The sequence below is a fragment of the Capsicum annuum genome, chromosome 8 (assembly GCF_002878395.1).
Source record: "Capsicum annuum cultivar UCD-10X-F1 chromosome 8, UCD10Xv1.1, whole genome shotgun sequence".
In the NCBI taxonomy this organism is placed as follows: Eukaryota; Viridiplantae; Streptophyta; class Magnoliopsida; order Solanales; family Solanaceae; genus Capsicum; species Capsicum annuum.
The window spans coordinates 138,019,549-138,044,591 of record NC_061118.1 but is presented as its reverse complement, the minus strand read 5'-3'; positions in this window follow the sequence as shown (position 1 = coordinate 138,044,591).

Below are 25,043 nucleotides of genomic sequence, written 5' to 3'. Positions count from 1 at the left end.
TGACAACCTAATTTCCCAAGACACTTGAACCAAGTTCAACTGGAAAGGGGCAAAAATTTGGAACTAGGGTTAGCTGTGAAAGCCTAAGGCTTAAAATTCAGCTCATAAATCAGAACTCGAGTGGATTTTGTGAAATAATGGGACCCAAAATTGAGCTAAAATAAAAAGTAGGGTTCTGATAAGAGCTGGTGACATTCATGATAAGCTATCACAACTGTGATGGCTTATCAGACATGTCATCAAAGGATACTAAAAAGAAAGTGAGTTCTGTTTAGAGATGATGACTTTGTGATAGGCTATCACATTTATGATGGCTTATCAGAAATTTTGTCAGAAGTTGATATAGTTTTGCAGGTTCTGTCTAAGGCTGACGACAATTGTGAGAAGCTATCACAGTCATGGTAGCTTATCAAGAGATATCATTACACCTGGAACCTGAAACATGAATTAGTCTTTTCAAAGGATGTGAAGCTTAAATGATTAATGTGTTTCTGTTTAGGCTCTTGAGGATTGACTAATGGTTTTTATATTGCTACAGGAACCCTATAATGGAACCCAAAGAAATGAGCCTTATGATTACAAAGAAGGAACAATAAAAAAGTGTATGCCAAAAACTCATCGGTGAGGAGTCTAATTATGATGTATGATGAGGAAGAACTTATGCTCAGGAAGAAAAAGAAGAAGTAAAGCCCTAACAAGCATACACCACCCCCACCAGTTGAGGTGGAGGATAGTGAGGATACTAAAAAAAAAAACTTCTTCTGATCAGGAGGCATCTTAACATTCTAAACATGAGCAGCATGAGTTTGAATATGCTGAATCTGAAGAGGAAAAATATAAAGAGTATAAGGAGCTTGAGTCTAAGAGAACAACATCTGAATTCCCTACCACTGAATAACAAGATAATGAGGATTCTCCAATTTGGGGAACACTTAACAAATGTAAGAACCCAGAATTTTGAGACAATACGAGATAGCAAATTCCCAAGGTAGAGGGCATCTTCACTGCTGGGTTTTGTAGAACTAATAGAAGAAAGACTAAAAGGCTGATTCAGGAAGAAAAAAGGATTATCACCAAAGGTCTGCGTAGGTATCCTAAAGTGGAACATATGTTCCAAGAGTACGGTTTGGGATGGGCTACAAAAGGGGGAAGATTATTTTTCCCTGCACTGGTCCGAGCATTTTACGTGAACTACCAGGCTCAGTTGGAAAACATGTGTAGGTCAGGAGAAAAAGTTGCAGACCAGCCCCTATGGGAGAGAGTTTAGGTAAGGGGCGTAAGGGTTGATATCTCAATTAGAACCATCAATAGGTTCTTGCATAGACCTAACCTCACTCCTCAGGCCACTTCACCATCTGTCTATGCTCAGATTAAAAATTAGGCAAATCAACGTCTATGGTTGGCCAACATCATAGCTATAGGGGAACAAGCATAGGTGACCAACCCAAATGAGAGAGTCTATAAGTCCTCTTTGACTCAAGAGGCAAAGTTTTAGTGGGGTGTAGTGCATATCTAGCTGATGCCCATTGATGGAGATAACATTCTAGGTGACGATAGAGCTATCCTAGTAGCAAGCATGGTGCAGTAGCTCCCTCTTAATTTTGGGAAATCATTGATGATGAGATGAAGATTAAAATGTCAAGAACTGACACTGCTTATCCTTTCTCGTGTCTTATCACAGAGTTGTGCCAAGCTGCTAATGTGCCAGAGATTGCAGGGGTTAATGATGACATTCCTTCCCGAAAGACCCATAATCCCATACGGTATGATGAAAATCAGCAAGAACTGAAACTTAACAGAGGTGTAGAGGTAGTAGCAGACCCTCCAATTACAAATAATAGTTCAACACCTAATTTGTAAGTGCAAGATTATGAGACTACGCAGCCAATTTTTTTAGCATAAGCAGGTTCAGTGCCTAAGAATGAACGCAATCCCTCAGCTCCTACAGCATCAACAGGATTTGTATTTCATCCGATCGATATCAAAAAAGTTGCCAAATAAGCTATATGGTGTGAGGTACAGCTACATGCTTTTACCAACCATTTTCTGCTGCAGTAGACAAGAGAATTAAGGTTGTCCTTGAGCCTTTTATGACTTTGCCTAGATAGGTTACAGATTTGGAGAACCGATTTGATGCATGGGCAAAAGAAATGTTAGGAGCTGACCTTGCTAAATTTAGTGCGGCCTTGAATAAGGTAATAGAAGATGGTGGGGTATTGTAGCAACACCAATTTAAGGTGCTGACAGATCCGTCTATGCATGAATTTGAGGAAAAAATTCCAATGCTTGACCTTATTAAAGATTAAATAAAGAAAAAGAAACAGAAGGGAGAGGAAGGGAAAAGATAAGAGATAAGACCCTGATAGCAAGGAATAAAAAAAGTGAAAAAAAGACCAAAACGAAGACCGAAAAAGAAGAGTTGAAGAAAGCAAGATTGGAGTCCCTAGCGAACAATGAGAGATGGGAGGAGGCTTTTAAAGCTAGGGTTGCAGGTGCCTCATTTAGAAGATCCCCTACCACTGCAAGGCTAGAAGCTCCCTATGGACTGAAGGTAGTAGATGATATAGCAGGAAGGTCAGAAGCCTATGAACCTCCAGATTGATCCATTCCAGGTATACTCTAACCCTTAGTTTAGCTTTATTTTCAATTTTATGTTGAGAGTGTAGGGTAGGATGTTGTTGTAATAATTTTTGGTAGAGAATTAGGATTAATACAGGTACTTGAGGCAGTTAGGTCATTTTGTGACTTTTGAGCACCTATCCATTGATCTGAGTTTATAACTGTGTGAATTGCATTCATTTATAACTGTGGTGCATATTTTTATGGTATTAGTCTGGTAACTTGACAATTTTTGCTGAACAAATTTCATGAATCAGACAAGTAGTGATATGCGATGTACTTGCATGCCATGTGTTTGTGTGGTCTTACTCAGCTCCTATTGTGTGCCAAATCTAGAACTTGCCCTGTTAGTCATGCCTAGGTTGTAGATAGGGGTTAGGAAAGGATCATAGGCCATTTTTTGTTGTAACCCACTTTTAGCGTAAATGACCTTTCTACTGTAAATAATATCCCTTAATCCACTTTCAGCCTATATACCTATATCTTTCTATGAAACCTCTCACCTTCCCGTTTACCTCACAATGAACATGTTTTGGACCTGGTCCTCCTTGGACACTATGCACCTTCACTTAGGCAAACATCCTAAGTTGAGGGTGGCTATCATTGGGGTGCATGATGCTAAACGAGCATGAAGAGAGGTGGAATAAGAGAAAAGAATAAAAAGTTGGGTGCGGTGAAAAAAGGAATAAGAAAAGAGAAAGTTGTGTTAAAGATGATTAATAGACCGCATCCATCTTGAGCATGTGTGACCAATAAAAGAAGAGGAAGAAAAGAAGGTTGAGAAGTAAAACCCCAACAGTTTAGTGTAGTGTCAAGGAGGTATAGTCACTCTAAAATATCCATGAATATCATACCAGCCCCTAGCCTATATTACAAGCCTAAGAAAAGTCCTAAAGTAATCCTAACTGACCTACCTGAAGATTTGGGTACTAACTATAAAGGAAAGCCTATGGAATTTGACATATAGTGTTTGGAACTTCATTCTGAGAGTGAGACTTATGATTATCCCTATGTTTATGTATGTGAATTCTAATATGAGTGAAAAAGGGATTTTTTTATTGTGAGGGCACATTGGGTATGTTGCTAACGCCCCGAATCGTTCAGATAGTGTGATCTTGGTATGGCACGATTGTTATTACTGAATTTTTTTCGTATCTTGATGCTTGTGAGTTGCATGGTTGTTCTTCAAAACATCAACAGTGAGTTTTAAATTTACTGACCTTAGAGATGGTGAAATTATTCTGAACTAATATAGTAGTTAGCTGCCAAATTATACTTTGTATTCTCTTAGTTGTGTTTTGGTTTCTTGAGGACAAGCAATTGTTTCAAGTTGAGGGTGTTGATGTGTGAGCATATGCTAACACATTTGAGGCTTTTAACTCTAAATAATTGTAAGGTCTTGAGAAACTTTAGTTATTTTTGATTAGTTTATGTTTGATTTTGAAGTTTATGCTGATATGATATAGAACCAACATGAAATGAAGCAAAGAAGTTGAAATTTGAAGAAATCTGAAGACAAGTGTGGCTGACGACATTTGTGATAAGTCGTCAGCTCTGTGATAAGCTATCAGGTTGTTCATCATCAGTAGACAGAGAATTGTCCTGAAGTGGAAGTTGTGACGACATTTTGTGATAGGCCATCATAATGGTGACAAGTCGTCAGAAATGTCATAAGACTTAGGTAGGAATGAGAATTGGAGAAAAACTATTACGATATTTCTGATGAGTCATCATAGTCATGATAAGCCATCATAAGTTGCCGTCAACCTAAGATAGGACTAGTGAAGATTTGAAGAAAACTTAACGACATTCTTATTAAGTCGTCAGGATCTTCATAAGGTATCACCAATAGTCATCGTGTATTCTGAGAAAAAATTGTAACCTTGACTTTGTTTCCTTATTTAGGGTAAACTATTTAAAGCTTTGTTTTAGAGTTTTCTAGACAGTATTATCATTATCATCATTGTTGGAATTATCATTATTATTCTGCACAAGGTCGACACCTTGAGTTTTGGATAACATATTATGATATTTTCTCTCTTTACTTATTGACTTTAGCAACACAACTATTTTGGAGAGATTATTATCAGTATTTTGGGATTTTTTCTTTATGATCTAATCTGTGATTCACTAATTATATTCATCTCTATAAGTTTATCTTTCAAATCATGAATTCAATTATATGTTTCGTTCATTACATCATGAGTGGCTAAACTCCATTAACCTGAGTTATGGGATCTAGGGTTAGGTCTTAATGAGGTGCTAAGTATTCAAGATTCAAAAGGTGGTTGGATTTCTTGATAATTCTGAATTTTTAATTAACATCTGTTGGTCTCAAACAGTAGACATACCTTCTTTGATTTGCTTAAGAAAGAAATCAAATATAGTAGGAAGTGAATTATCAATAGGGACTCGGAAATACTTCATTTAATATGTAACAAGGTTGGTTAACCTGAGGTAATATATGGGCTGTAGATAGAAACTCCCTAAGTCTGAGAGGATTAGGGAATTAAATGCTTAAGTAGGTCGAGAGACATTTAAGCATAAAATTGATATAGATATCTTGTTATCCTTCCCACCGTGAGAATCTTGAATCACTTGTAGCATTTGTCATGTATTGTAAGCCCTAGTGAACATAATTCTGGTTATTTCATAAACTCTTGATTTACAAACACCGAGGGTAAAGTGACAAACAACAACTTATTAAAATTAAACCCCCATTTCAGGAATCATTAAACTATTTGTGGATTAAATCGCAAACAACTTGAGTTCACACCATATTCCCTGTGGGATTCGACCCCAACCTAGTTGGGTTTTATATTGACAACGATCACTTAAAACCATTCAAGAGTGTAATTTGAGCATTATCAACACCTAGTCGGGAAAGGTGATTAACTTCCTGAGCTAACTTCTTCTTACCATCCTCAACTTGCGCAACACTACCCATAGACATTCTACTAAAAGCAACAATCACTACATTGGCCTTGCCAGGATGATACAAAACACACATGTCATAATCCTTCAATAACTCTAACCACCTTCTCTGACGCAGATTTAAATCTTTATGAGAGCACACATACTGTAGGCTTTTATAGTCAGTGAACAAATCAACATGAATCCTGTACAAGTAATGCCTCCAAATCTTTAAGGCAAATACTACAGCTACTAACTCAAGATCATAAGTAGGGTAATTCTTATCATAAGGTTTTAAGTTTTCTATAGGCATAGGATATGAACTTACCTCTTTGCATTAGGACATACCCCAAACCTACCCTGGATGCATCACAGTACACAACAAACCCATCTGAACTATCTGGCAAGGTAAGAATTGAGGCTGAGGTAAGTCGAGTCTTCAACTCCTGAAAACTCTTCTCGTAGGAATCTGACCTCTGAAACTTAACCTTATTCATAGTGAATTTGGACATGGGGGATGTAATAGAAGATAATCCTTAAACAAAATGACAGTAATAGCAAGTTAAACCCAAGAAACTCTTGATATCTGATGGAGAGATGGGTCTAAGCCAGTTTCTCACCACCTTAATCTTTTGAGGATCAACTCTAATGATATAACCATAAATAATATGGCCAAGGAATTCTACTGATCTTATCCAGAATTCACACTTACTGAATTTAATAAATAACTGGTGAGCTCTAAGAGTCTCTAACACTATTCTGAGATGGTCGGCATAATCAGTTTCACTACGGGAGTAAAAAAATTTCATCAATGAAGATTATGATGAACATGTCCAAGTACTAATTAAATACTCGGTTCATCAAGTCCATGAAGTCTACTGGGGCATTCGTGAGACCAAAATACATGACTAGAAATTTGAAGTGACCATATGTAGTTTGGAAAGCTATTTTTGGGAGGTCACTTTCCCTGACTCTAAGCTGATGAAAGCCTGATATGAGATCTATCTTTGAAAAGTAGCTAGCACTCTAAAGTTGGTCAAACAAGTCATCGATTCTAGGAAGTGGGTATTTATTCTTGATTGTGTCCTTGTTTAACTAATGGTAGTTAATACATATTCTGAGAGAACCACCTTTCTTATGCATGAATAGAATAGGTGCGCCCCACGAGGAGACATTGGGTTTGATAAATCCCTTATCTAGGAAATCCTTTAGTTGTTCTTTCAACTCTTTGAGTTCAGCTGGAGTCATTCTATATGGCAGAATAGATATAGGCTGAGTATCTAGAACAAGGTGTATTCTGAAGTCAATTTTTCTTTTGGGAGGAACTCTGGGATGATCTTCAGGAAATACATCTTAGAATTCATTTACTACTGGAACTGATTAAAGAGTTGAAGTTTCTGAGTTAAAGTTTTTTACTCGCACAAGATGGTAAATACACCCCTTCGATATCATCTTTCTCGCTCTATGGTATGAAATCAACTGACCCCTATGAGCTATGGTACTACCTCTTCATTTAAGGAGTACTTTATTTGGGAACTAAAAATGAACTATTCTTTTTCTATAATCAACTGAGGCATAGCTTGAGTAGAGCCACTCCATGCCAAGAATGACGTCAAAATCCATCATCTCTAACTCCACGAGATCAATTGATGTAACTTTCTGAGATATTATGATAGAATGGTTCCATTATACCTATCTGGATACAATGGAAACACCACTGGGGTATACTCTAAAAAGGGCTCTGCTAGAGTTTTGGGACTATCTCCGAATTGACTACTATATATGGAGTTACAAAAGAAAGAGAAGCTCCATGGTCTAGTAAAGCATAAACATATAAGTGAAATACTTGTAACGTACTAGTAACTATGTTAGAAGAATTTTAATGATCTTGGTGGGACTGAAGAGCGTATAATCTATTCAGACGCTGAGCATTGGTAACACTGGAAGCGGCACCCTGAGTTGGGCGACCGGATGGAACTGACGACTGATGGGACTAGAACTATTGGTGCACATCCATACCTTTATGAGAAATTACCTAACACTCTCGAATGTAATGTCCTATCTTGCCACACCTAAAGCACACATCACTACCCGTCATACACTCACCCTGATGGGATCTTCTATATTTCTCATATAGGGGTTTTGTACGTGCACTACTAACATTGACATGGGACTCTGAGCTTAGTGCTCTATCCCTATTATGGTTTTTGAATTTAGTTATGGGAGAACTGGTTGAAGAGGGTGTTGGGGCTGAAGGCTTCTGTTGAAACTGCGAACGGTTACCACCCTCTGACCTTGGCTGATTGAAGTTAAAACTACCCATCCTAGACCTCTTATTTTATCTTTCTCTCTCTCACCTTAATATTTTTATCCTCTATCTATTAAGCATGGACCATCAGTCTAGACAACTCTATCTCACTAATTAGTATTGCGGTCCTACATTTCTTGACCACACTATTAGACTCTCTAGATATAAATTTGCTTATCTTGGATCTATTATCAACTTCCACGTGAGGAGCATATCTATCTAACTAAGTAAAATTGAGGGAATACTATCTCAGGCTTATACTGCCCTACCTCAAGTTAATAAACTCTAACACCTTGGCCTCCATCAACACCAATAGGAAGAATCAATCTAAGAAAGTTGTGGCAAACTCTTCCCATTATACAAGCCCTACATCTACACCCCTATCTACCTTCGACTGCTTAAACTAAGTATGGGCTATATCCTATAACTAATATATAGTCCACTCAGCACTCTGACCAAATATCACTCCCATGGAATTTGTGACCTTCTCAACCATATCTAATAATTCCAATAGATCCTCTTTAGACTTGGATCCTATGAAAGAAGAAGGATTCATCTGGGTAAAATCCTAAATTCTGATTGTAGTAGTATTGGCCATTGTATTGATTGGAACAGTAGCTGGCCAGTCATTCTATATGATAACAGAGTTTGCTAGAGTAGTGAACGCAGCTCTGAATTCTGTATAAGAGACAAGCTCGACCAGTCCTGGATGGGCTGAGAGTTAGGCTGGATTCCTATTCTTTTTCTATTCTTCTTAGGAGGCATGTTCTGTAAATAGAAGGAAGAAATGGATTAGACAGAGAGTTTAAATTAAGCCCATGCTCATTCGCACGACATGAATACTGAAAGAATGGAAACTTTTCCTAAATGCCTTATAGCCTCTTGCCCATAAGTGTAGCATGTTATACACCCATGTGCGAGACTCTACTTGACATGACTTTCAGACTTCTTAGGACACATTGAAATCTTAGGCTTTGATACTAAGTTTGTAACACCCCAAGAGTACCCCCTGGGTGTCACACAATACTTATAGTGTTGAGGGACCACAAGCTAACCCATGAGCTGGTACCTATTGTGAGCACTGGATAATAATGTCATAATTGTAGAAGAAAAACTAGTATGCGATAAGGTTTTAATAACTGAATTCAAAACTGATATATGAATCTAGAAAGAAACTGTCTGAATCTAACAAAATACTCATAAACTGACATGTCAACTAAAAATCTGAATGCTAAAATAACTGACTCTATTGTTTGAAAAGCCTCTAAAACTAAATGATTGTGAGTTGATGACACATGCCCCAACTAACTTCAACAAACTACTAAACTAAGATATGAAATAAAGTAAGCCTGTCCTCAAAGTATGAGGACTTACTACTACTACTGCTGAGGATCTGATAAGTATAATTATGAGCCGGGAGCTGAGAGTCAGAACCTATGATATAATACATCCTATCACAAAATAAAGAGTATGGGATCAGTACTTTAAATATACTGGTATGCTAAATAAGGTAGGCTAATATGTAGGTTTCATCAACAAGGATAATAATTATGTAGAGATACATGTAAAACATGGAGTACTGAATAGAGAGTATGAAATATATATCTATTGGGAATATGTGGAAATTTGTAAATACTGAGTATGTATGAAAATCAATAAATACCAAAGATACGTGACAATCTGTAGATACTAAGGATGCATGACCAAGCATATAACATGAACTAAGTAAAATTTGTAAACTAAAATACTAAAATAATTGAAATCTGCATGCTTTGATCAAACAACACTAAGACAAAATAACAGAACTAGGACTATAACTGAGATTGTACATGAGACTATGAGAGGTATTGTCTAACGGACATTCCCTAATTTGAGCTAATCAGGGTCTAACCCGTAACCCTAGTTGGAAGGGTGTTAATACTGTGCCATGGGTACTAACACTAGCTGTGTGGATACACTTAACTGATATAATGTCTAAAGGACTAAGGGTGTTAAGCCTGAACTTATAGATAACCCCTGCGAGATAGTCAAGTCTAATTAGATGGGTGACTTCTCATATCCTACACTAGCTACGTAGTTCTGAAGTAGAGGGACTTCTACTAATGACTCTGCCTATTTGATGGGGAAGCCTCCATCCCTATACTCGCTCAGCGCTAAATCCTACTCCTAGCTGAAAGACACTAAAATAGTAGACTGTTCTGACTTTAACTAACTATTTTGATAATGCTTAGAGTATATTCTAAAGACTAATCTATAATCTACTGGGACTAGACTAAATAAGCAGCTATGATTTTTGGGTATTCAATACCCCTAGGACTCAAAAACAACAATGATAAAATAACACTAAAGCTTTTGGGACAACGCATGAAGGCTTTTATTAAATCAATCACTTTTGTAGGCATTTTATCAAACACTTGTAGTTCATGGTTTAAAACAGTCATAGAAATGTCATGGAACTTTTAGAAATAGCATGAATTTGATATAATAGTATTAAATCGTGGTTTATTTTAATAAATAATAATATTAAAACATGAAGGATTGAATAATAACAATAATTTCATGGTAACATAGTATGAAATCATAGTTCATGGAGATTAATGGGTGAAATCCCAATTTAGAATCAAATAAACTTGAAAAGATCATAATTCTATAATTTAAAAGGGTTACTTGGACTCCATGGATGAAAGGTATCCATGGATGAATATCTAACATACCTTAATGGATGAATTTCTTGGTTTATTCTTGAGGATTGGTCTTGAATTTGAGAGCTAGGGTTCTTGATTGGGAGAGAATCTTCTTTAATTTGGTAAAAAAGTTATAATGAAGTAATAGGTTAATTAGGGTGAATTTCTTGTTAAAAGCTGACAGTGGTGACGGGAAAAAGACTTTAATGCTCTCAGATTTAAAACTCAGAAATACTAAAAAATTTCCAATTTTGTAGGCTGGCGCGACACGGCGCTATTGCGCCGTGTCACTAGAATCGGACAATTAGGAAAATGAACGGTGTCAAGATGTAGTGTAATCGTATTGCCACCTTATTTGTGACCTGAAAGGTAGCCGTGATGCAGTGGAATTGCGAGAGATACTAGAAACTGCCAAATACCAATTTGGCCTATGGCGTGATGCGCCAGGATAGCAGACCCTCAATGGAATTTGCCAAATGAGAAATTGGCCTACTCTGTGACACGCTAAGGGTTAAAATGATGGTGTTTAATGGCTAAAACTTAAAATAGCCATAAATTTTTACCTGGTTATAGGATTTGGGCGATCTTTATATCGTTGCAGAGCTAATTCAATTTTTTTTTCATTGGGAGGCTCTAAACCAACTAATATTGAGTGATTCAAAAATTTATAGATAAAAATACTTATTTAATGGGACTTATATTATGTTAGGGAAATGTAGCATATTACAGTTTTACCTATGTTGTAGGATGGTCGGTTAAAAGAGAATCATAGTTCATTCTTCAAATAATTTCATGATTAGTCCAAATGACCTTCCAAATATGAATAAGTCTCTCTTGAACCCTATTTTTATCTTGTATAGACTATTTCATTGTTTTCACTTTCTTATTTGTATTATAATGAACCTGTTTTGGCATTGGTCCTCCTTGGACATTGTACATCTCAGCTCAGAAAAATTTCCTAAGTTGAGGATGACTATCATAGATGTTTGTGATGTAAAATGGGTATGAATAAGGGTAAAATAATAGAAAATAAAGTAGGGTTGGATGTGGTAGAAAAATCTAGAAAAATAAAAAAAATAAAAAAAGAAAGAACAAAAGAAACAACACCCAACCTAAATCTGTAATAAAAGAATAAAAAGAGAGAAATAAAGGTGGAATTAAAAAAATTGGTTGATAAGTGGACCCTAAAGTAAGTGTAGTGCCAATGAGGCTTAGTCACTAAATATATCCATATGTATCATACAAGCCCCCAAGCCTATATTATAAGTCAAATGCAGTCTTATAGTAATCCTGAACTGGCTGTTTGTAAGCTAAGTTTAACAGAATAAGGGCAAGCCTATGTTATTTAATGCAGATTATTGGAACTTCTCTTATGATTATGAGTATCTCTTAATATGTCTCTACATTGACATGCTTGATTTCATATGAGTGAACAGGACTTCTTTGTTTTGAGGGCACTAGGGTTATTTTTCTAGATGCTTACTTTTGTGGGTAGTGTAACTTTATATATGCATGGTTGTTTTTCTCTAATGCAATGTCGTATCTTTATTATGTTGTGTCACACTATTTTGCTAGATTGATATACATAGTTGGTTTTGAAGTGTTAAAATAGAAGGGGGTGATGTTTTGAGCTTAAATTTTTTGATTAGCTATCGTAGATTCTTAGGTTTCTCCTAGTTAAGCATCATTATTTTTTTATATTATGTTGTGTTTCTTGTGGGCATTCAAATATTCTAAGTTGAGGGTGTTGATGTTCTATGGTTTCATAGATCTTTCGATTCTTAAAAAATAAAAATATGCAAGTTACATAGGTCTTTTTGTTAGATATGATATGTTTTGTGTTATGTTTTGTAGCAAACTAGGTTTTGGGGGCTAAATGGAAGAAAGGATGAAAATTGAATTTTTTTATACCTGCCCGGGAATCTAGACTCGTAGGTACTACCTACTGGGCATAGGTGCCAGATTATGTGTCAGAGGATCGGATATAAAGATTTAGAAGCTGAGAAAAGAAGACCCTGCTACATACTGAGGGTAGCTAGGACCTGTAGGTGCCAGTGTATGTCTTAGATGAGCAAAATATCAAGTGTTTAAGTAGTTTTTGAGGAGCCTGTCACCTATTGGGGATCACCTATGATCCCTAGGTGCCCCCTACGTTTTGTAAGTGGCCTAATAAGTGTCCACTGACTCTGATTTTACTCTTTTTTTAGGAGTTTTTTCCTAGGGTTTCCTTTTACTCTATAAATACCCTTTTCACGTTTTTTAGTTTTATACACACTATTGATACTTCCAAACATATATTTGATTTTGAGATTTATTTTTTATCTTAGGATTGCTTTGTTATTAATTTTGGTTGATTATTCAATTTGAGACTTTGGGGTTTAGTCCTTTACTCTTGTTATATTCATTTAATGCTTTCAAATATGAATTCTATTGATTGTTTCACAATGATGAGCAAAAAATTTTCTTCGCTAGGGTTGTGGGAACCCTAGCGAATTCATAAAGTATGGGAAGTGTTAATTTTTTCTAGAAGTATTGTTGTTGCATGTATTATGATTTTCTTCGCACTTATTAATTTCTTAATAGTTTCAAACATTAGGATCCAAGGCACTATCTACTTTAGATTTAGAGTTAATTATCGATATAAGTTGACCAGCACTATCTACTTTAGATAATTCTCTTTATTTAATTAGCTTGTGACCAAGAGGAGATAGTTTAAACTAGGGTCCAAGGCAAGGGTTAGTAAGGAGACACTCTAATATCAATAAAAAATGAGTGAAATTCACCAAAGTATGTCAAGAGGCTATTAGTCATACCTAACTTGTTAGATTCTACATGCATAACATCTTGATAGTTTGATTAGACACGAGAAACGTACAGAGTTAGAAGCCATGGGGAATGCAATCCTAGTGTTTATTTCTGACTGTTTAGAACTAAAGCATCTTAGTTTTGATACTTGCTAATACTCACATTACAACCCCTCCCCCCCCATTTAATTTTTTGTGTTGCCAATTTATTTCAGCAATCTAGAGAGATAATTTTGGGTATTCCTTGTGGGTTCAACCCTAACCTAGTTGGGTTACTTTACTTTACAACAACCGCTTTATCTTTAAATTGAAGTTATAGTTTGGGCATTATCATTATCCTTATTTAAACGCCACTTACCTGAATTTAGTAAATATCTTGAAAGAAACTTTAGTTGGAGCCTTAGGATTTGAAATTTGGGAAGAAACCCGAACTTCTTTTCTCTTGAGAGTGGAGAGGAGAATGAGCATTGAAAATGAATAATTGATTAGTACATAATGTTTATAGGGTTATTTAAGTCATGGTGGATGAGTTTAAGGTAAGGAAAGGACCAAAATACCCCTAAAGAAATAGGACAAGATTGCAGGAATTTCTCAGTTGACAATTAGTTGACATCTTGTCAGCTTAGTGTTTAATCTCTAGATGGATTTGGACATTTTCTAGTTAAGGTTGAAGACTTAGTTTATAGCTTGTCAACTAAGTGATGGCTTGTCAACTTAGTCGTCAGCTTATCTAATTGGTTTAAGGTATTTTTTGTTAAGGTGGATGACTCAGTTGACAGCTTGTCATTTAGTTGATAGGTTAGCAACTCAAGTCATCACTTTTTCACAGGTAGACTTTCCAAAGTAAAATAAGCATAACTTTCTATTCTGATATTGAATTAAGGTAAAATTAGATGTGTTGGAAAGAATAATCGATGATATTTCATTTGGTAGATCATGATATCCAAAAATCTATGCATTATAGAATTTATACTTGTTTAAAGTTGACCCTTGTAGTCTTAAATGCTAAAACTCTATCATAATAAATGTTCTTAACTCAACCTTTCTCTAAGTGCTTTCTATACCCATAATTGCAATGAAAATGCTTTATACACATGGTGAATGGTCATGATACTTAATTATGGTTTAAAATAATTTCTTTGGATCCTTTAAACATACGATTAATAGTTGGAAACTTATCTTGGAACTTGTGGGTTATTACATAAATTCTTTTCATGTCTTTAAAAATGTAAGGAATCCATCCCTGTTAACTTGTAATTGATGATTATGCCTAAGAATTTGTAATTTATAGAGTTTGAGAAGGGTTTTAGGGAAAAATTTAGTTGTTTTATGGTGTAAGGAAGGAAATTAAGCAATAAGTTACTTGGATTTAACTACTAATGATTAATTTACCTTTATATTCAATTAATTAACTTATTTAACCATGGAATTAATAGTTTTAAGTGAATAATGATAGAAAAGAGCTAGAACAGATAAGGAATCATTATGAACTTGACCTTTGAAGTTGGAGGTAAGTTATAATTCCTAATATGATAGGTCATTTTATTAACTATATTTTTATATGCCTGTTTAGACCATAAGAAAGCAGTAATTGCACGGAATGGCAATGCTCTATCTTAGAGGAGTTTTGCAAGCTTGTTTAAGGTAGGTGATGGTATTGTAGTTTAATTAAATTTGTGCTATATGTGTATATTAACAAATTTGTTTTGTGGCTTGTTGGTGCATGTTGTGTGACATGGTCAATGCAAATAATTTTATGGTTGTTGTATGAATTTTGATCTATTTTATTTTTTAAAAATGGAATGTTTAGTATTTAGAATATTCTTAATGGTTTTTGGTGTAGAAAGGTTGGTAGAAACTCTTCTGAGGTTTATTATATAGCCTAGCAGGTCATGGTTAGAGAGTGGTTATCTTACCACTTGCGTGTATGTATGAGGATCAAATGAGTTTGATGGTTCCATGAGTGAACCAGGAAAATATGTTTATGTGCTAAAAAATTATTCTAACTTGACTTTATTGAATTTGACTGGTGATTATATGTTGACTTTTTTATTTTGATCCCTAATTTATTAGTTGTTGCATTTTATGCTAAGTGTGATTGTTGAGGATGATTAACTTTTTGTATTATAATAAGGTAATGTGTTCATATTATCATCTTGGGTTGGTCAAATGACCCTACTAGAGCACTGTTATTTTATTATGATTGATACTATACCTACTCTTATTTTTGTGAGTGCAAAGCATATTCTAGTGGCTCCTATGAGACATCACTTGAGATACCAATTGTTGACTTCAGATTTTAGGGTGAGCAGTATATTAGGGATATCATGCAATCTCTCCTTATTGACATAGTTCCTTATTTTTTTCATTAATGTTTTTGGAGTTACATCCCTTCTTGACATTCTTTACTAGTTTTGGTACAGATGACTTCCAGTTCCTAGGGATGGTTTCTTTTCTTAGATATAGTGTTTTCCCTTTGATTGTACTTATTTTTTTGGTTTAGCCTTCAGTTTATATTTCAATAATTTACATCATTATTTTGAACGTGTTGCTTAAGAGATGGTGTTTTGAGATAGATAGTTCTCTTAGTCAGTGAGTAGTGTAGGTACCACCTACAACAGGTTTAGATCATGACAAAGTTGGTATCAAGGCCTAAGTTTGTCGATCTGTCATACCAAAATAGGTACACTAAAGTTTCGCGGAATGGTATGTAGATGTCAATACTTTTCTTAAGGAGGCTATAGGACTTTAGGAAATCTATCACTCTTATTTCATTCGTGCGATTGTAATTGGTATCTGACAATCCAAATTGATATTAATCCCCTTTTTTCTTTTATCTGTAATTGGTGAATACTACATCCAATGGAACCCAACCAACAATATCTACAACGATCACTCTAGTTACGGGGCTATCTGGGAGAGGCAGAGGTAGGGGAAGGAGAGGATAAGCCACAGTCACTAGGGGTGGAGATCAAGAAAGGGTTTTCCACACTCTTGAGCAGTAAGTATCACCTCTCTTACCTCAGGATCATTTGGAGAAGATAAAAGTAGCAGAGAAATAGGGTGTGGATCATGAGATACCAGCTTAAATTAGGGTTACATAATTACCCTTTATGTCTACCAAAGTTGTGTAGTAGGTGTTAGTGTTTTTGAGAAGTTTGGTTGGGACTGGAGCCATTCCTATGGTACTGACTTATCAGGCTCCAATTTTTCTTCCTATTATCGCCATGGCTCCTAAAATGGTTAAAGCTTCGGGGACTGATAATTTTCCTCATCTAATTTTGGGTTCGATGATGACTAGTAAGAAACATGAATTGTTGATAAAATCTGTAAAAATCAATCCCCCAACATTCTAGGATATTGAGTTGGAGGATACTTTTGATTTCAGCATTGATTTCTACAAGAGGTTACATAAGATGGGTATTATGAAACAACATGTAGTTAAATTTGTGACATTTCTTGTAATACCCCATAAGATTCTAGATGAGTTTCCAGTTATTCCTCCAATGTTTAGATGTCCCAAATTCATTGTTTCACACTAAGTACAAGTGACATGGCCCGTTTTAACACCTCAAGATTTTGAAAATTTTATTTTTAAGCTTTCCATGTTCGAAACATTGATTTATGAGTTGAAATATATTTAGGGATGTTATAAGGGTCATTCGATAGAGTTTCTAAATTTTTGGAAGAGGTTTAGGGTATTTTTTGACCATAGAGGTTGTAAGCCTCTGCGATTTCAGCATGTCATGGAAGATAATATTCGTTATATGTTGTGTGTCATGGAGGATAGCCTATGTAATACGTAGCATGTCATAGAGGTTGGCTTCTATGATAGCCTCCGTAGCATGGAGGCTGTGTAATTTTGGGCTGATTTCATAATGTTAAAGGGGGCATTTTTGTCTTTTAACCTCTTCCCTAAATTCCCAATTCATAATATAAAGCCCAATAGGGGAATCATTTACCCCATTCCTCATCAGTTAACAACATAAAATCATTCCCCATTCCAAAGAACACGGAAGTTGAAAGTCTCTTCCAAGAATTCAACCATTCAAAGTCCCAATGCCAAGTTTTTCTTAAAGAATTCAAGCATCTTAGGTATGTGGGATATTCCTCATTGGGTTCGTTCCACGCATCGAGTCCCAAAATCCCTTGTTTTTCAAGTATCAACCTATTTCCCTCTTTTCAAGGAATTTCAATGTTAGTTATGAAGTTTTTCAATTTTTTCTTAATAGTTGTGAATACAAATCATGAAATTGTGTTTCCCCATGAGAATTATACTCTTGCATGCTTTATAATCTCAGTCATCTATGTCATGTTCAGTAGACACCTTGTTAATTTACCAATCTATGAATTGAATTATGTGAGCATGTTGTTCTCATAAGTTCATCATATTCCCATACTCATAGTCATGGTTTTCATTAGTTAGTAATATATTCTTTTCATCAGTTAGTAATATATTCTATATTTTGGGTCTCTAAATCGTGAATTTGGTTACAAGATTATAATGATATTGTTTCAGATTACATATGATTACATATGTTTCAGATTTTTAAGTTTCAAGTCTCAAGTCAGTCAGATAATGATTTTATCATCATATTTAGATTATTATATTCATGTTGAGCAATTATTAGCTATGAGTCCATCTAACTTAAATTACTACAAGTTTCAATTCAGTTAGGAGTAGGATTTATCACCAAGGGAACCTAGGGATGAAAGCTTACAAGTAGGTAGAAGACTAAGTCCTTTAGAAGCAGTCCCTAAATTCCAAAACTATGTAGCCATTGTAGGTTGTGAGGAATCACCCGCCAGTAAAGGATAAACATTCTATTAGGGGTCACCCGCCAGTAAATAAGTGACACTCTAATGCCTCGTATTTTGCAAGTTTAACTTAACTCACAGTTCATGAGTTATCCAATATAAAATTTTTTGAAATGCTCAATATTTTTCAGTTTAGATCCTATTATTGTGTAGGAAATTGAATCAGTTTTCTAACGATATAAAATTAACCAAAATCCAATAACTGGGTAAGAAGTTATGGATATTTTATGTTTCAGTCATTAAACACCATCATTCAGGATAGTAGCGGATCACGGAGTATGTAAAAATTGTAATTGTCAGTTTCCAGTGAGGTACTGAGATACCGACGACTCGCACCAAAGCTCATTTTCATATTTGTGTATTTCTAGTGAGTCAATGCCATTGTACCGCATTGCGCCAAGCTTTCAGGTCTCATCCAATATTGCAATGTGATTCCACCACATCAAGCCACTAGCCATATTCCCAGTAGTCATTTTCCAGTGGCTTGGCGTGATAGGGCACGCCGCGCCAGAGCCCAAAATTGGGTTTTTTTGTACAAATTTTTAAGTTGTTCTCAAGGGTAAATAGGTATTTTTCCATGGCCCTAACTTCAAGAAACAAGAGAAAAGATCAATAGTCTCTCCAAGAACCTTCAAGAATTAACAAATTAAGGTATGTTAGGTGTTCATCTATGGGTTCCTTTCACCAATAGAGTCCACGAATCCATTTTCAAAATATAAGATTGTTGAATTATGAACTTCCATGCTTGAATTGAATGGAATTCATGTTCATGTTATTGTTAGGTTTTTGTCCATGATTAAAATACATGATTTAATGAAATTAATCATTATATATGTTGAATTATGCGATCTTCATGGTAAACCCTTCAATTACGCGATCTTCATGGTAAACCCTTTAATTTACATGTTTTTTGATGTAGCTATGATGACTATATGTTTTTATTATTGTATAACCTAGGCATGCTCCCCGTGCGTTTGAGAAAATGCCTATGTGAATAAAATAGTGCCATTAAGACATGATAGCAGATATTCCCCATTAATGTATAAGTAGATGTATTACAAGTGTTTGATTAAATGCCTCTATGAGTGAACTTTGGACAAGTAGACATTGTTATAATTTTCAAGAGTATATTGTGCTTTATTTTTCATGTTATAGAGTCCTAGGGATATTTAATACCCGGGGATTTAGGTTTGTACCTAGAGCCAGTTACAGAATCTCATTTATGTCATGATCAGTAGTAATCTCAGTCAGTTATATAACTAAGTAGAACTCAATAAATAACCGAACTCAGGAAAACTCAGTAAACTTAGTATTCAGTCTAGTCCAGTTCAGTACACTCAGTTCAGTGTCTTTCAGTTGGGAGTAGGATTCAACACCGAGTGAACCCAAAGATGAGGGCTCACCTGCCAGTAGAGGGTGTGATCCTTAGAAGGAATCCTTGTATTCCAGAACTACGTAGCTAGCATTGGTTGAGGCATCAAATCTACCAGTTGAGGGTTGATGAGATGTTTTAACCTATCAGATGAGGTTTTCACCATTTTTATTAGAGTACTTACCAGATGAGGGTAACTCTTTAGTGCCTTTACCCGTGGCACGATGCTGATGCCATTCCAATTGGGGTCACAAGTTGGACCCCAACTCAGTTATCTTATCTTATTTGGGGCATGTCGGTTAGATGATTATCTCCCACAGTATCAGTCTCAATCTTCAAAATAGAACTCAGTTCAGTTCTACAGGATCAGGACTATCAGATACAGTAAACCAGTATTAGTAAATCAGTTATCAGTAACTTTAGATATTAGTTACTCAGTATCATAACTCAGGACTTAGATACAGACAAGCTTAGTCACAGTATTTACTTATATGCACATTAGTTCATACTTAGTATTTACAATAGTATCAATTATCCATGTATTCACATGATCAGTTACTCTATATTATATAGTCAGTTATTGTTCAAGCATATGAACCCATGCATTCATCCTTACCTCATCTAGCATATAAATACATTCCATATATTGATGCATACTTTTTCTTTGTGCTATGATGTATCATATCATAGGTTCGGACGTTCAGGTTCCCGACTGCAAATAGATAGATCCAAATTCAACCAACAGTAGTAGATTAGAAATGAGTCCTCATCTTCTGAGGATATTCTTTTATTTTATTATATTAGTAGACTCAGTATTTTAGTAGATGGAGTTAGTTGGGGAATTATCCCATCAACTCCACTTTCAGACAGTTTTAGTTAGAGGATTTTTAGACTAGTTTTCAAAATGTGTTCAATTTTTTAGATTGTTATTTTAGTTGATATACTTTAGCAGTATTTACAGATTTAAACCATATGGCATTTCAGCATATTTTCTACATTTATTAGTATTATGTTTCAGTGCTCACAACAGATACCAGTCATTGGGTAGCTTGTGGTCCTTCAAAGTTGTAAGCACCATATAGCATCTGGGGTACAACCTAGGGGAGTTATAGATACCCTAGTCTTTTGAGACATCAAATTAGTAGATCCATAAATCCAGTGTTGTTACCCATGGCTAGGTATTGATGCCCTTTGGAGTGAGGTTACAGGTTGGACCTCGATTAACTCATATTGGAATATGTCAGTCACATGATAGCTCCCACAGTCTCAGTTTAGTATTAATATTGTTTTATCTGAGGTTTACATGACCAAGGGTTCAATTTATCAGCTATCTAGTTAGTTTAATAAATTATTTTAGTACATACTTTATGATGCGCCATTGAAACATAAAACTTTTGATGCTTAAAATAAAGTATTTATTCTTGGACGAACTTAGGTTATTTTAGTAGATTTGATATGGTTTTGGGGTTGTTACAGGTAAAATAGGTAAATAATCATATTTTAATGAAATTGGAAGAAAAAAAATTAAAAGAGATGAAGTTTGTAGATGATACGAGTCATCATAATAATCATCAACATATTAATGCAGATCGCAGGTTGACTACTAAGAAGAACAGTGACAAAAGACAAGAAGAGAAAATAAGTGAAGGGAGTACATGACTGGAGAGAAGGAGTTGTACATTGAGGATACAGAGCATGACATGCAGCCGTACAAAGAATAGAAACTTAAGCATCTATTGAGAGTTCAATTCACAAAAAAAGATAGGTCTAAGATTCGAGTATGACCCATAAGGATAAATTGTAAGCTGACTAGTGTCCAGAGTATTGAAAGATCAAGTCCCAGGTGGTAAAGAGTAAAGACCACGAGTCGTAAAATAAATATACAACTCATGAGGATGATTCATAAGGTGAACAGAAAACCTAGAGCCCTAGAAGATCAGACATTGGGGAATATATGACTAGCACAGTATGACTCATAAGAATACCTTATGAGTGGATGATGTGAATTGTACCTTGTGCCGACATTACTTTTTCTATTCCATTTTAATAAGGATTTTTTGTTTATTTAGAGATACTATAAATACCTTAGGATTATTCCTTTATTAGGTTATATTCTCCTACATCTTTTAACTTACTTTTATGCACTTTTACATACTTTACATTGTTCTTGTGATATTTTGGTTTTGATTCAATTATAGATTTTAGATTTTCTTCCTCTTATTATTGTGCAATTAATAACTTGATTTCTTTGTTGATTAACAAGTATTGTTGCACAAACATGAGCGGCTAATGTGCCTAACTACAGTTATGGGAACCTTAACGAATTAACTACGTAAAGGAAGTGGGAGATTCATATTTCCTATTGTAGTTGTATATATCTTAATCTTTTTCATATTAATTGACTTCAGACCCGTTGCAGAAGCTTGAGGATTGCCTGTATTCGATAACGTCCTTGTAAGGAAGTTTGATATTAGGAAAAAATAATTATGATAGCAATCTAAGATTCACATACATCTAATTATTCCGTCATCTTATCTAATCAGCTTGAGACTCAAAATGTGAAAGTTGAACTGAAGGGATAGAGAAGGAGAAATAAGGCGATGCCTTAAGACTCACAAAGTAAAGGGTGAGATTTATCAATAAGTTTACAAGACGGTTGATAATACATATCTTGTTGACTTTACATGTAGAGAAGCAAAATAGGTGGATTGAACATAATAAACTTATAAAGTTGAGAAGCCAGGGTGAACACAGTCTTAGTGTTCGTTTTCTGTTGTTTAGAAACTCAAAGCATTCAAGATTTAGTTACTATTTACTTACTACTTCCAAATTCCACCATTTACTTTTCCGCGCTACTCGTTAAATTTTGTCAAGTTAAGTAATTGCTCAACATTTTTTCAATGGGTTTGACCCCAACCTAGTTGGGTTACTATATTCGGAATCAACCACAACTTACTTCTTTGTAGGTTAGTTTTTAGGCGGCATCAAATTTTGTTGTCGTTGCTAGGAAACATGGTGTGAATTGTTTATTAGAGTTTGTAAAGTTTACAAGTTTATTTTCTATTCTTGATTTGGCATACATCGATGTATTTAAAACACTAGGAGAAGAGACAGTCCCTTACTCCCTTTTGATCCTGAGCTTGAAAGAATTCTTCAAACACCGACAAGGATGTCAGGGTAAGTTCGTGATGGTGTTCCTACTAGGGTTCAAAATCCTCTGCTTGTGCCTTATACCCTACCTAATGATCCACACAATGTTGTTGATAGACAAACTGAGCAATTATTAGTAGCTGAAAAAACTAAATAGCTGAGGAAGCATAATTTTTTAAAGAGACTAGGGTAGTGCAACAAGTAGCACAAGATGGGCCAGGAAAAGTGTTTGAGCATTAAGAAAGAGTTCAAATAGGCAGAGATACAACAATTTTTGCATATTAGCTTCTTCATCCATATGAAGAAGACGAGGATATTAGATATGTTGAACCTTCTGAGGCAAGAGTCATTGTTCCTCCTGCTTTACCCCCCAATGTTAAATTTTACATTACTAGTGCAATGATCTAATTTCTAAACTTAAAGGGTGCATTTTTGAGATACACAACTTATGATGATAACATACATCTTGATAATTGTACTAGGATTTGTACATTATATTCTATTGCAGGGGTGGACGAGGAAGCTTTGAGGTTAAGGTTGTTCCTATTTTTGCTAGTTAGAGAAGTATTACTAAGGTTGGGGAACTTACGAGAGGTTCAATCACTACATGGAATGAGTTGTATAGATATATTTTGAAAAGATTTTTCCCTACTATAAGAATACGATAGTTGAAAGATGAAATTTACAATTTCATATAGTTACCTGTAGAATTCATGTATAAGGCGTAGCTTAGATAAGAAAAAGCTTAGTATAGTACCTAAAAAAGCTTAGTATAGTACCTAATCACATAATCACCAGATCTAATTTGTAGGAAATCTTCTATAGATCATTGAATATTAGTTTGAGGGAAATGGATGATACAATTTCTAGAGGTGCATCCAGGTGTATTTATGGGATGCTGCATAATATATGCTAGATGATATATAATACCCCGTACTTCTACCTATCTTGAAATTGTTCCAAAAATGTTAGAAACTTACTTTGAAAGATGAATCCACATTGTACACATGGAATTTTTAAGATTTTCAGTTTTTGTTGAGTGGTAAATTGAATAAGATTTCAATCGATATCCATTTCTTCAAAATCCGACATCAAAAGAAAAAGTTATGGTCAAAATACAGAGGGCAGTCAAAACCACCAAGGTGCGATGGTGAGAGCCGACGGACCATCGAACTAGAGATGGACCGTCACCCAAGCCATCGTAGGAGAGGAAGTGAATCCTTATTATACCCAGGTGCGATGGTCAGGACCGATGGACCATCAACCCAGTGATGGACCATCACACCCACCGTCGTATACTCCGTTCATCTATTTTAAAGTCAATTTTAAAGGGGTATTTGGGTCGTTTTCCACCCGTTTTAACCCCTAAAAATATCAGTTCAAGGCTCATAAGTTCATTATTCATTCATAATATCAAAGTAAGGTTTCCTCTTAAAGATCAATCCCCATGAACAAGAAACCCTAGGTGTTTAATTTCAAGTCAAGGATTCAAGTTTTCCTCCATCAATCTTCATGAAATCATCCACCCAGGTATGTCATATGTTGAGTTATGGATCCCTTTCACCCATGAAGCTCAAGAATCTCTTTTCAAAATCCAATATTTGCGTATTTATGAATGTACATGATTTAAATTGAATTGAAATTCATGTTCATGATATTGTAGGGTTTTGATTCATGTTTTAAGTTACATATTCCAATGATTGACCCTAGGATATGGTGATTTACATAATAATCATGGTAAACCCTTACATTTTCATGTTGATTGATGTATCCATGATTACTAGATATGTTGATGATTGTATAACCCAAGCATGCTCTCCATGTGTTAGATTAAATGCCTATGTGAAGGAAAAGTGCCATACTAGTATGATAATATGAAATCCCCATTTTATGTACAAGTTTATGCATATCCATTGTTTGATAAAATGTCTTAGTCAATGAATTATGGATATATGTGTAGCAATTGTGGTGCTTTAGCACTTGTACTTCATGAAAATCCCATCTTATCATATTATGGATTGTCGATGTTGATCATGTATTCAAGAATATCATGCTTTATCAGTTTCATGCTATCGATTCTTAGGGGTACTTATACCTAATAATTAGTTGTGTGCCTAGAGCTAGTGTTATGTTTTAAAGATACTCTCAGTCGAGCCATGTTCATAGAAATTCAAGCAGTCATGTGACTGAGGAAAACTCAATAAACTCAATAATCTCAGAAATCTCAGAAATTCAGTAATCTTAGTAGTATTCCGTCAGTTAATGGAATTCACTTAGTCAGTCCAGTAAGTTCAGTTAATTATGTTCAGTGTCTATCCATATGGGAGTATAAATTAGCACTGAGCAAATCCAAGGATGGGAACCCACCTGTTATA